The 12,332-nt window shown below is 37.5% G+C and overlaps 1 protein-coding gene across 1 annotated transcript in view; it reads right to left on the reverse strand.

Moving 5' to 3' along the window:
- Positions 1–12,332, reverse strand: part of NKAIN3 (sodium/potassium transporting ATPase interacting 3) — a gene marked incomplete at both ends in the record, with an annotated part of 615,336 nt that overhangs the window by 282,764 nt on the left and 320,240 nt on the right. The gene's annotated exons all lie outside the window — the stretch shown is intronic.

The raw sequence follows: 12,332 nt of genomic DNA on the forward strand, positions 1-12,332 counted from the left end.
GGCACTTCAACACCATAGCATACTATTCAGTAATAAAAATGAATGACCTACTGGTACATACAGTACCTGGGATGAACCCTCAGAAACTTACCGATAAATGAAATGAACTAAACCCTAAAGGGTCCACAGTGCGGAATTCCACTTTTACAACATTCTCAAAATGAGGAAATTTTAATTAGGGAATAAAGGCCAGATAGAAGGGAAGAATATGTGGTTACAAAAGGGTAGCACCAAGGATCTTGTGGTGATGGGAATGGTATGCATATTGGCTGTACCTATTTAAATATCCTGTTTGTGATATTGCACCTAAGTTTTGCAAGTTATTGCCATTGGGTGAAACTGGATGAAGGGTACTCAGGATTTTCCTTCATTATTTCTTACATGTGAGTTTACAATGATCTCAAAACTTTAATGACAACATGGCTTTCAACAGAAATTTATGATACAGGAAAATGCTCTTATTATAATGTAAAACAACAAAATACAGAAATAAATTCTAACACCAAATATAAGTAGAGTACATATATCTTTATATACTGTGCTTAACAGATAGGACTAATGAAATATCCTTTGAGCAGTAGATGAAGGAAGATATTTTTCTTCTTTAGTATCATTCAATATATTTTTCAAGTTTTTAAAAAAATGCATATTGCATTTATAATCAAATAACAACAAAACATACTCACTTAAGCCATAATCACCCATTCAGTTCAGAATTGAAAACTTCATACCTGTTCTAGTAGTATGTCAGAAGAAAGGGCGATTTATTGCAAACCTGAATCTGATATTACATAAATGATCCTTTCCTACTCTCCAGAATGATGACTTTTATAATTAATGGGCTAATTTAACTGCAAATCTTCAACTCAGTAATATTAATTAAAAAGAAGACATGGAAATGACCTTCTGAAAAGGACTTATCTCTTAATTTGCCCACAAATGAGCACTTGAGATTATTTCTTAATCAATAGCAGGAAGCTAGCTGGAATTAATGCCAGGCCTCTGGTTTCCACCACTCTTAAGAGCACTGAGGAGCTCCATACTCAGACCATTCAAGGCCAGCCCTATATTTTCCTTTAATTTACTTGACCTTTCTGGCGGTAAGTGAATTTAAGGCATTTATAGGCTTGGCCTGAATAACTGGCAACTTTCATTACTTTAATCATTGACCAAAAAGCTTTGGGAAATGTCAGCCATCCCAGGCCATTGTTTAATATGCTAATCAGATAATTAACATCTTTCTTAGCTGAGAAAAGGACTTGTTACATTAAAAAGTTGTAGGTGTTTGGAGGAGGATGGGGCTGAACATAATTTTCTTTTTAATTTAAGGAAAAAATTGGAATTCCTTCCTATCTTTCTCTCACTGAGGAGAAGCATAACTGTCCCTAGCAGATTTCTAAGAATCAGCACTTAGGCATAGTTGCTTCTTAATGGAAATTTCTGGGTCTAAAGTCAGTATACTTGTGGCAAAAATTAGGTAAAATATATTCAAAATTACTGTTGGTGTTTTCACATTGTACCTCAAGGATATTATTAATGTACCTCATTTGTAGTGATGGCAAGGGGATGACGTACTACCCCAAATACAGTCACATGGCACGTTGAATATTTTAAGCTGAAACAATGTGAGAAAGAGCATGCAGAGAGAGGACTTTCTGACCTTCTCCTGGAGCTAGTCATAAGACCTTTATGTGACAGTTGCCCACCCTGTTCTCAGAGGAAAAGAGCATCCTTGTCTCTGAACACAGGGACTCTGAGGGGAATCTGAATGAACAGGATTTGCCAAATCCCTCCCAGTTTACTACCATCATCATTACTCCCAGTTTGTCTTATTCATTCTTCATCAAACCTAGCTTTAGCTATTTTTCCAGGTCTTCATTGCCTTATTCGGCACATAAAACTTCTATAATACAAATGTGTATGCTTTTCTCTTGTTAATAGGTCTTTTCTTATAGGAGCCTCAGTCAACGAGGCTGGTTAGAAGGAAAAGATGTTTTTCCTTTCCTACAGCGTACAACATATTCTTGTAACTTCTTTTCAGAACTAGCCCTTAATTAATTTAATATTTGTTTCCATGATGTGGCTGATTGATTTCTTAGACATTTGTTTTAGTCACTGCTGTGACTAAAGGACCCCACCAGAACAACTGTAGAGGTGGAAAAGTTTATTTGAGGGCTCAGTTTCAGAGGGCTGAGTCCATAAAAGGCTCTATTCCTCCAGGTTCAAAGTGAGGCAGATCTTGGCAGAGGGAACAGCTCACATGATGATCAGAAAGCAGAGAGAGAGAGAGACTCGACTCTCCAGATACAAAATATATACCCCATAGCCACGCTCCAATGAACCACTTCCTTCAATCACACCCCACCTGTCTCCAGCTACCACTCAGTTAATCCCATCAGGGATTAATTAACTGATTAGGTTAAGATTATAACCCAATCATATCTCTGCCAAACTTTGCATTGTCTCACCTGTGACCTTTCTGGGGGATACCTCACATCCAAACCATAACAACACTTAACAAGAATTTCAGTAATTTTTCAATGGTTAGAGAGAACTTAAAAACCAATGATTTGCTCTTTCAGTGGTTTGACCAATTTGCATTAGCTGTTTCAGACTTGAATGCTTCCATTTCCTTCTTAACTGAAGTGAATCACTTGATTTGCTTACTTGAATTCAGCTCAGGTAAATAAATACTTGTATCCTGTGACTGCGAGTTGAGAACTAGGTTGAGTCTGTATCTCTGTGCACCACAGCCTCATTTCTGCATGCAGTCACCAGGTACATTTCACTACATTCATGACTATGTGGTTTCTTCAAGTTGGGAACCGAGGTCTAATAAACAAAATCTCCGCCACACTGGAATGCTTAACTCGACAGTAGCATTGTGGAGCAAATATAGATATCTATTTTGTTCTGTCTTCCCCTCCCTCCCAATTTCCCTTCTTCTCAGGATTCCACCGCAGATATTATGAGAAGGATTACTAATGAATCCAGCAAGTGGGGTGGCCAACATTTCCTTTCAAATCCTAATTATAGAGCTGTTAAGAATAGAATCTTTCAAATATTTCAGGGCCAAAGCCTTTATGAAATTTGAAAATATGAATGTTGCTTTGCAGTCTTTAATGCTTGGGTTCATAGGATTACTATGCTAAGTTTTCCTATCATATGTTAGGCAGCCTTGAGCCTTGGTGTGAGCTATTCAGACAGAATTTTGTTTATTCATAAATCTCTCATGTCTCAGCCTTTCCTGCTGCTTAGATAAGACAGAACACTCTTTTGAGGGCTGGAGAAAGAGGTATGAATATGTTTGACCTGTTTTCTCATTTTTCTTTTCATTCCGTGTTTTTCCTACATAGCAGAGGAAACTGTCAATAATGGATATGATCTTATCCTTGGATTAAACACTACATTTGCCAGATATCCTTTTGCTGACCAGGGGTAAATTATTCATCCTGTGAATGCTTCCATTTCTTATCTATATTATAGGAGAAAGCTCACTTTGTTTGAGGGATTGCTGTTAGTAGGAAGTGAGTTTCCTGAGTGAGCCTGCCTGGAACACAGGACACCTTCAAGTCTTGGTTTCTTTTTTTGTTTTCACTTGGTTTTAAGTTCTTTGCATTCAGAGACAGTGTCTTTTATCCTTCTGGTTTAACCTCAGGACCCCTCCAAAGGTTTTTTTACTCAATGAATTAGTAATTAAAGATGGCATGATTATGTGGTAAATAATACACATTCACCTAGTTGGTGTTTTCTCAGATTCCTAGCACAGAGATCCTAGAACCTTTGGGATTTTCTAAATAACAGGAGTGTCTTGTTAATAAGGAGCTCCTCCTGATCCTATCAGAGTTTGTTACTGAGGTGACTTTTGGGAGTGGGGTGGACTAGATGGCTTCCAAACAGGAGCTTGTGGCCAGATCAATAAATTATATGACTACAGGGATCTGGCCATCAGCCACTCCCCTGAGGGGGGAAGAGGAGGCTAGCAAATGAGATTAACAGTCAATGATTTAGCCAATCACACCTATAGTAGCAAAACTTCATTTAAAAACTCTAGGACCATGAGGTTCAGGGTTTTTCTGGGATGGTGGACACATCAACATATCAAAGTGCTGAGTGGGTGGTACACCTGGAAATTCTATCTGCACACCTTGTGTTAGCCTCTCTGCCATTTGATTGGGCCAGAATTGTATCCTTTATAATAAAGAAAACTCATATGTTATACCCTTTTTTGGTTCTGTGAATAATCTGAGGGAGTTCTCAAATCTGAGAGGTAGTCATGGGAACCTCCTGAATTTCTAATCAGTGGGGCATAGGTGTGGGTGTGTTGCAAATCTCCTTTGCACATAGCACATGATATGGGGGCAGTTTCATGAAACTACACCCTTAACTAGTAGGGTCTATGTTCATTAAGTAGTGTCAGAATTTAGTTGAGTTGTTGGATAACCAGGTGTATTTGAAAATCAGTTGATGTGAGATAAAAAATCCCGAACAATTAAAGTTTCTCCAAAGACCAAAATGTGGATTTACATATAATTGAGTCTCATTGAAATTAGAAATTCCAGGTAAACATAGCTTGGTAGAATTGACTTTCCATTTCAAGATTTTTTTCCTCTACTTGTTTGCATTCTGAAAGTTATTTTTGATTGAGAGAGAGGAAGCAAATATTCTAGATCTTGCTTTTTCCCACTGAGGTTTCAGGCACATATCTGTGAAGTATATCATCCCTTAAGCCAAGGATTTTGATTAGAGTCTAAAAATGCAGGGTGGGTTTACCATGAAACCAAGAAAGGTGAGTTTTGCATCCTGTTTTAGTCATATTTTTTTGCTGCTGTGACTAAAAGATCTGACCAGAACAATTTTAGTGGAAGAAAAATTTAATTGAGGGCTGACAGTTTCAATGGTCTCAATCCATAGACAGAGGACTCCATTCCTTGGGGCTCAAGGTGAGGCAGAACGTCATGGTGGAAGAGTGTGGCAGAGGGAAGCAGCTCACATGATGATCAGAAAGGAGAGAGAGAGAGCTCCACTTGCCAGATACAAATATATACTGCAAAGCCATGCCCCCAAGGCCCCACCTCCTCTAGCCACACCCCACCTACCTTCAGTTACCACTCAATTAATCCCATCAGGTGATTAATTCACTGATTGTGTTAAGGATCTCATAACCTAATCATTTCTCCTCTGAACCTTCTTGCATTATGTTGCACATGAGCTTTTTGGGGGACACCCCTTGCTTAAACCATGTTCCCAAACAGAATGTGAAATAAAATATTTGGAGAGCAAGGACATCACAAAATACAACAAAACAATGCAGAAGCAGGAAACAAACAAACAAAAGAAAAATGAATGTGAAATTAAAGACAATAGAACATTAAAAAAAAAAGGATTCCTTGAGAAGGGAGAGATGTATACATTTTTAAGCATCAATGTGCATTCTGTTCACAAAGGGTCTCAGGGTTCTCAGCTAACCCAAGGTCATTGTTGTTACTCTCACAGGTGAGAAGATTTGAATCTAAGACAACATCACGTGTGGCAGAGACAGAATTTAAATTTCTCCTATACATCCCCTCTGGTCCATTAACAAATCCTGTCCGCTCTGCTTTCAAGCTATATTTTAAGTCTGATTATTCTCACTATTGCCACTACCACTACCCTTATCCACACCACCTCTATTTCTTCCCTGGATCACCACATTGATTTCTTTCCACACTCTCTTGATTCTACTTTTGTCCCTCCACAGTGATTTTTGATCCTGTTGCTCTCCTGTGTTCAATTCCCAATGAGTTCCCACTATACCAGACTTATTCCAAATCCTTACCATGGTTTGCAAAGTACCCACTGATCTTGGCACTGCCTAGCTCTCCAGACAAGTGGCAGCAGGACTCATCATCCCTGCAGTGCCTTGTATATTCTGAGTGTGTTCCTTTCTTGAGGACTTTGTGTTCCTCCATATCTGTGCATGACTTGCTCCCCTCTGCCACTCAGGCCTCTTAACTTCATCCATTCCCATGAAGTCACTCACTAGCCCCTGGCCTTGCTTCTTTTTTTCCTTCTGGATAGCACTTAATAAAACATGATATTACGTTGTGTGTTTACTTATTTATGTATCATCTTTCTTCCTCTAGAATGGGAGCTCTGTATGAGGGAATTCTTTTTCTCATCCAATTATATTGTCAGCACCTACAATAGTACCTGGCACAGAATAGAGGCTCAATAAATTGGTTGAAAAAAATTTGTCTGATTCTAAAGCTAAGAAAAAAAAAGTGTCTAAGGAAGTAGGTACTCATTTTAAATAAAAGTCTCTAAAAAGATCCTTTCTAAAAATATGTAGAAAATGGACATTTTCCAGTAATCATCATGCCTTTGGCATATTTATAACAGTGTTGTTTCTCACCTTACATACCTGACAAAGTGTTTTGATGGCTGCTGTCATGCTCTGTAAAGCACCCAGAGCTATGGGAAGGAAAATGCAATATAAATGCAAACTAAAAATAAACCACATCTATGTCTGATATTTCTAATAAAGTACATGAAGTTTTCAATGATTTAGTGAAAAAATGAAGAAGAGTTTCTAAAAATCAAAGAAATAGCTCAAGTCAAAACCATTATAGTTTGATCTAATCAGCGAGGACCTTAGCACATAAACCTATCAGGATTTAGAACTTAGAGATTCATTTCTGGTTGTTTCCCACAAACTTTCTTTCTGTAATAATTATGACTACATTTGTTATTTTTATGATGAGAAGGGTGAAGGGAATTAGATTCTAAGTTTGCATGCCTAATTTCAGTGCTTGTTAATTCATAGGAGATAGTATTTTGCAAAAGTTGAATTCCAAAGCTATGCTTCCCAAACTGTCAGGAAAAATAATATGTGTTTGTCAAGAGTGGCAAGAGTATTGTTTGCCACAAATGGTCAAACAATGAAGACAACTGAGTTACATTGGTTGAAACTGTATCAGTCCTCAACACAATTGAAAATGATCTTTTATTTCATTGATTTTTTTTTTTAAAGTTAAATAACTAACCTTTGGGTAAAGTCAGAATTATAGTCTAATACTAACCTCTATTTTGCATTTTGCCTTTAATATTTGTCAGAGGAAAAAATAATTTATCAAATGACCATTGATTTTGCTGCTTTTAACATCAAACATGTGAGAAGAGAATTATTAAGGCAAAATGCAAAAACTGATGTTTCTTTGTAAAGGAGATAATAGACCCAGCTTTGAAGGGCTAATGGAGAGAAAAAGAAAAGGAGGAAAAGGGTATATGTCTTAGTTTTCAGACTGATTTTGTTGCTAACAAAAGCTTGCATCAGAAGTGTTAACATTTTTCATATGGGAAGTTATTTTTAAAAACTCAGTTTTTAAAAAACAGTATTGGTATATGTGATTAGAGATTAGTAATAGCAATTACAATTCCAGTTTAGAAGATTTAAGCTTGCCAGGAATCCTTAGAGGAGTCAATAAATTAAATTAATGTAAATACATTTCAAAGTATATATAAAAAAAAATTTTTGGTAAAGCTTAAAAATGATCAAAGGTTATACTTCTTTGTGTATAAATTATGAGGTGCCGAATTTCATGAATATTCTTCCACTAGCAGTCATCCATTAGTATACCCCAGGGTTTCAAATTTCACTGGGGGCTGAGGCTACCTTCCATATATGAAGAAATTCAATATAAAGAAATTATTGTTACTGACTTAATACCAATAGGGAAAATAAGTGGAAAGAAATTACACTAATAAAAAGGGGATTTTCCTTTAATCATTTTCTTATGAAGAACTGCAAAGTAAACTCCCGGGACAGGATGAAAGGGACAATATCCCCCACAATGGCACAGGACTGAGAAAATATATGGACGACGATTTCTTTTCCAAGAAATAAAAGCTCAACACCATGCTCTCATAAATGCCAAGTGCGTCAGAGCACTGAGCGATGCAAAGGTGTTTAATGGTTCAGAGAGAAGATACATCACCCTTCCCTGACAGTGCTCATTTGCATGCACCCATTCAGCCTCAGCAGGAGGTGTGCATTCCGGGGTCTCCCACAATAGAAATATAGACATTCTCAGGGAAAAGCAGTTCTTCACTAAACTTTATAACCTCATTCCCAACTCCAGGTGTCAGTTTACAGCTTTCCAGATTGATATCTTAAATCAAGAATATGTCATACATGTACAGTAACTGGCCTAATCTTTTTTGTAAATTGCTGCCTGTAGTTTTCAAAAACATAGTAAATTGCTGGCAATTGACAATGTGTCTCTCTGCACCGCTAACTTCACTTCTGCAGTTAACAAGTCAGTCTTCAATTATTCATGCACATCACCCAATGTCTAGGCTCTCTTGGTGGCCATTGATTTCAGGGATCAGCCTTGCCTGCCTTTTCTACTGAACTGAAATTCACACCATGCTCTCTGCATGCAAAATTAACTGTATTCAGGAAATAATACATACTTTCTGTCTCAGTATCTCAGTTAATGGTGAACAAAGCTCAGTACATAATCAATACTTCTGATGCCCTAGGCCGCCCTAAAGCAGGACACAGTCATTACTTGAGCTAATACTTAAAATAGCTTTAATATTCCTAATACTTCAAATACACAGAGGAGGTGTTTCCTTCATTAATTTTATAATTATAGAACAAGAATAAATGAAGAATCTTATCTACCAACTATAACATCAGATAGTTCATTTAGACGTTGTCAAACCCTGGTACATTGTTTTAGAAACAGGGTCAAATCAAGTCCCTAGAGAACTCAACAAAATTGAATTTTTGTTGCAAAAATAAGTATAGAAATAGAGTGCTTGTACTGAAAGGCTGTGTAAACTCAACGCCATTTGTCTTTCAGCAACGATCTTTCTTAAGGGGATTTTACAGAAAGCATGTTTACCTTTCCTTGAAATGCTTTTTGAATCAGTACTGGCTCTGAGTTAATAGTGGAATTGAACAGTGAAATAATCTTATATTTGAGAAACACCTTTGTCTGTTCATGCTTGGGAAAATTAACTCCAGATAAACTCCAAAGGACACCTAAGAGACTGGCATTTTCTCCTCTAAGTGTGCCTAAACCAATATTTCCAGGCCACTGATAGATATGGTCTGTTACTTGAGACCTTCCATATTTAGAACTTATTCCTACAAGACCACCTTCCAAAAGTATTGCCCTTATCTCTGACCCACATAATCTCATGGAGCTCTTTCTTCACTGTACACTGGACACAGGAGAGTCTGAAAAAAGAGGGAGGGATGGAGATAATGCATTCCTGCAAGTTCATTACAGAGAATTTTTTAAAAAATAGTACCTTAAAGCACTCTTCTTACTGATCTTAGGTCACCATCTTTCTGAGTGTCAGCATGTCACTTGAAATGCTCTTCTCTACGTAGAACAACACAATCCTCACCCCTTTTTTTCTTGAGAAGGCTTCCCCTGTTCCTGGTGAAGACTGTGAATGGTATTAGAGTTTTTTTTTCCCCTTCCATTATAGTAGCATTCACTGCATTCTATTGTGGTAACTCATTGAATGCCTATTTTTCCCTGTTATGGACAGTCATGCAATGGTTCCACTTGTGATTTTTATGGTACCAATATATGCATTCTGGAGAAACAGTAATATCTTGAATTTTGATCTTTTTTATGAGCTGCTGATATGCAGTGATATATTTTTCCTTTCTCAGGAAAGCAGACGCATGAGGGGAAACAGCTGATGTTCCAAAGTGCGCTGTGTTGCCAAGTTTTTAGGCATCTAGGACTGATGTGAAAGTTCCATAGATTTACAGGGTCCCATGTTCATTTATTTTTTCTCTTGGCTGTACTATTCTCACACATAGCTGATGTCTTCAAGGTCAACTCCTGGGCCCAGATGGCTGCCACCCCTGCAATAACAAAATAATGACCCCCAAAGGTGTGCAGGTACTCATCCTCAGAACTTGTGACTATGTTTTCTTACGTGGCAAAGGGGATTGTGCAAATCTGATTAAAATGAGGGGCTTTCATATGGAAAGATGGTTCTGTCTTATCCGGGTGTATTAGTCAGCTTTGTATTACTGAATACAGAATACTCAGCAAGAATAACTTGGAGGAGGAAAGAAGATTTAGTCCATAGTCAGCTGGTGTCACGGCAAAAACATTATGTTAAAGGGCATGATGGAGGAAAGCTACTCAGCTCATGGCTATTGGAGAGGAAGAAGGGGAGATGGGGAAAAGATAAACCCATCCAGGGCATGCTCCCAGTGACCCACTTCCTCCAAATACTTGAATGACCTATCAATGAATTAATACAGCACATGGACCATGAAATCAAATATCAGTACTTCTTAATTTCCTAAAGTATAGAAACTCCAACAGCATACATTTCTAAGATTGAAATGAGAGGAGAAGGAGAAACAAAATCAAATTAAATTTTGCAAATTTAAAAAAAGGAATAACAATTTTAAATAAATTTACATGTGATAAATTAATCTACTGATGAGGTCAGAGCCCTCATGATCCAACCATGGCCTGAAGACCCCCGCCCCCCATCCAACCATTGCCTGAAGCCCCACATTTCAACCTTGCTGCAATGGACTCCATAACAGCAGGTGAACCCAATCTAATCACCACGTCTTTAAAAACAGAGAATGTTTCCCAGCTGCAGAAAGCCAGAGAGATGCAGCATATGAACTTGGCCACCATTGGGGCTTAGGAGATGAAGGCAGGAGTTTACTAGCCTAGCATGTGGGTTGTCTCAAAGACCGGACACAGAACACAGATTCTTCAGTCTCCAGGTAGAAATGTAGGACACCTAGATTTTAGCCCATTGAGAGCTATTTTGGATTTCTTTCTCTTATTTCTCCCTCTATATCTCCCATTCTTTTCTTCCCCTTCCTTCCTTCTTTCCTTCCTTTGTTCCTCTTTCCCTTCCTTTCACTTCCCTTTCTATTCTTTTCTCTATTTCTTTCTTCTTTTTTCTTTTTCTGTGTGTGTGCTGGGGAGAGAACCCAGGGCCTCGTGCATTCTAGGCAAGCACTCCACCACGGAGCTACATCTCCAGTACCCATGTTGGATTTCTGACCTACAGAAGAAATGTAAGATGGCAAATTTGTACTGTTTAAGCCATTAAGTTTGTGCTTGCTTCTAACCATTAGTGCTTAAGCAGTTTTTCCAGAAGCTGCTCAGTATTCATCTATTATATTTCATTGTCCAGACTTACTTAGATGACTCTACCTACTCATATAGAGGCTAAGGCATATGGCTATTGAGCCCTGCCACCTCAAATGAAAGTAGGATTTTCCTAGACTCTTGACCGAAGGGGACTAGGTAATGGAAGAGAAGCATTGTGCCATTTATTTCAAGAAGGAATGAAAAGATGGACGAGATTGAAAGCCCAGGAATTAGGAAACATCACTTGATTTTACAGAAAATTATGTTTCCCATTTGTAAATTAATTAAAAAATGGATAATCGTCCTTTTTCTTTCAAGTTTGCAAAATTTCACTCAACCTTTGTTCCTTGTTACCTAATTAAATCTTAGAAAAGTATGCTTCTAGAATTTCTGCACTTTTAGGAAATTAAGGAGTACTGATATTCAGATTCCTTAAATAAGTTCTCAGAGACCTTGAGTTAAAGTGGCTCTTACAAGAGTAAAGTGAAATTACTGTTTTAATGCCTCCAGTTTTCAGCTTCATTTTTTTATATGATTGTGTGATATTTTATCTGGTTTCTATAGTAGGATGAAATTTCCCAGATTAAAGTCAAATTTTTAGGGAGCAGACAGAGCTAGATGTTTCAACATGCTGATATTTAAAAAATGATACATATCTATCTGGGCACTGTGATACACCCCTGTAATTCCAGCAGCTTGGGAGGATGAAGCAGGAGGATCACAAATTCAAAGCCAGCCTCAGCAAATTAGTGAGGCTCTAAACAACTTGACATGACCCTATTTTAAAAAATAAAAAATTGGGCTGGAGATGTGGCTCAGTGGTTAAGTGCCCCCAAGTTCAATCTCTAGTATAAAAAAAAATTATACATATTTATAGATCAAAGTGTGATAATTTGATGCATGAATACAATGTTAATAATCAAACCCAGGTAATTAGCATTTCTATCTCCTTAAACTTTGTTATTTCTTTGTATTGGGAATAGTCAAAAACCTTTCTTCTAGTTCTTCATAACATATATAACAAATTGTTATGAACTATAGTCACCCTACTGTGCTATAGAATGCTAGAACAATTTCTTCCTACCTAACTGTATTTTGGTACAATTTCTCCTACTCCCTCTTTCTCTTCTCTCCTTCACCCTTCCCAGCCTACAGAGACTACTATCCTATACTACTTCCATAAAATAAACT

Source organism: Spermophilus citellus (assembly GCF_964194105.1).
Source record: "Spermophilus citellus genome assembly, chromosome: 14".
Lineage (NCBI taxonomy): Eukaryota > Metazoa > Chordata > Mammalia > Rodentia > Sciuridae > Spermophilus > Spermophilus citellus.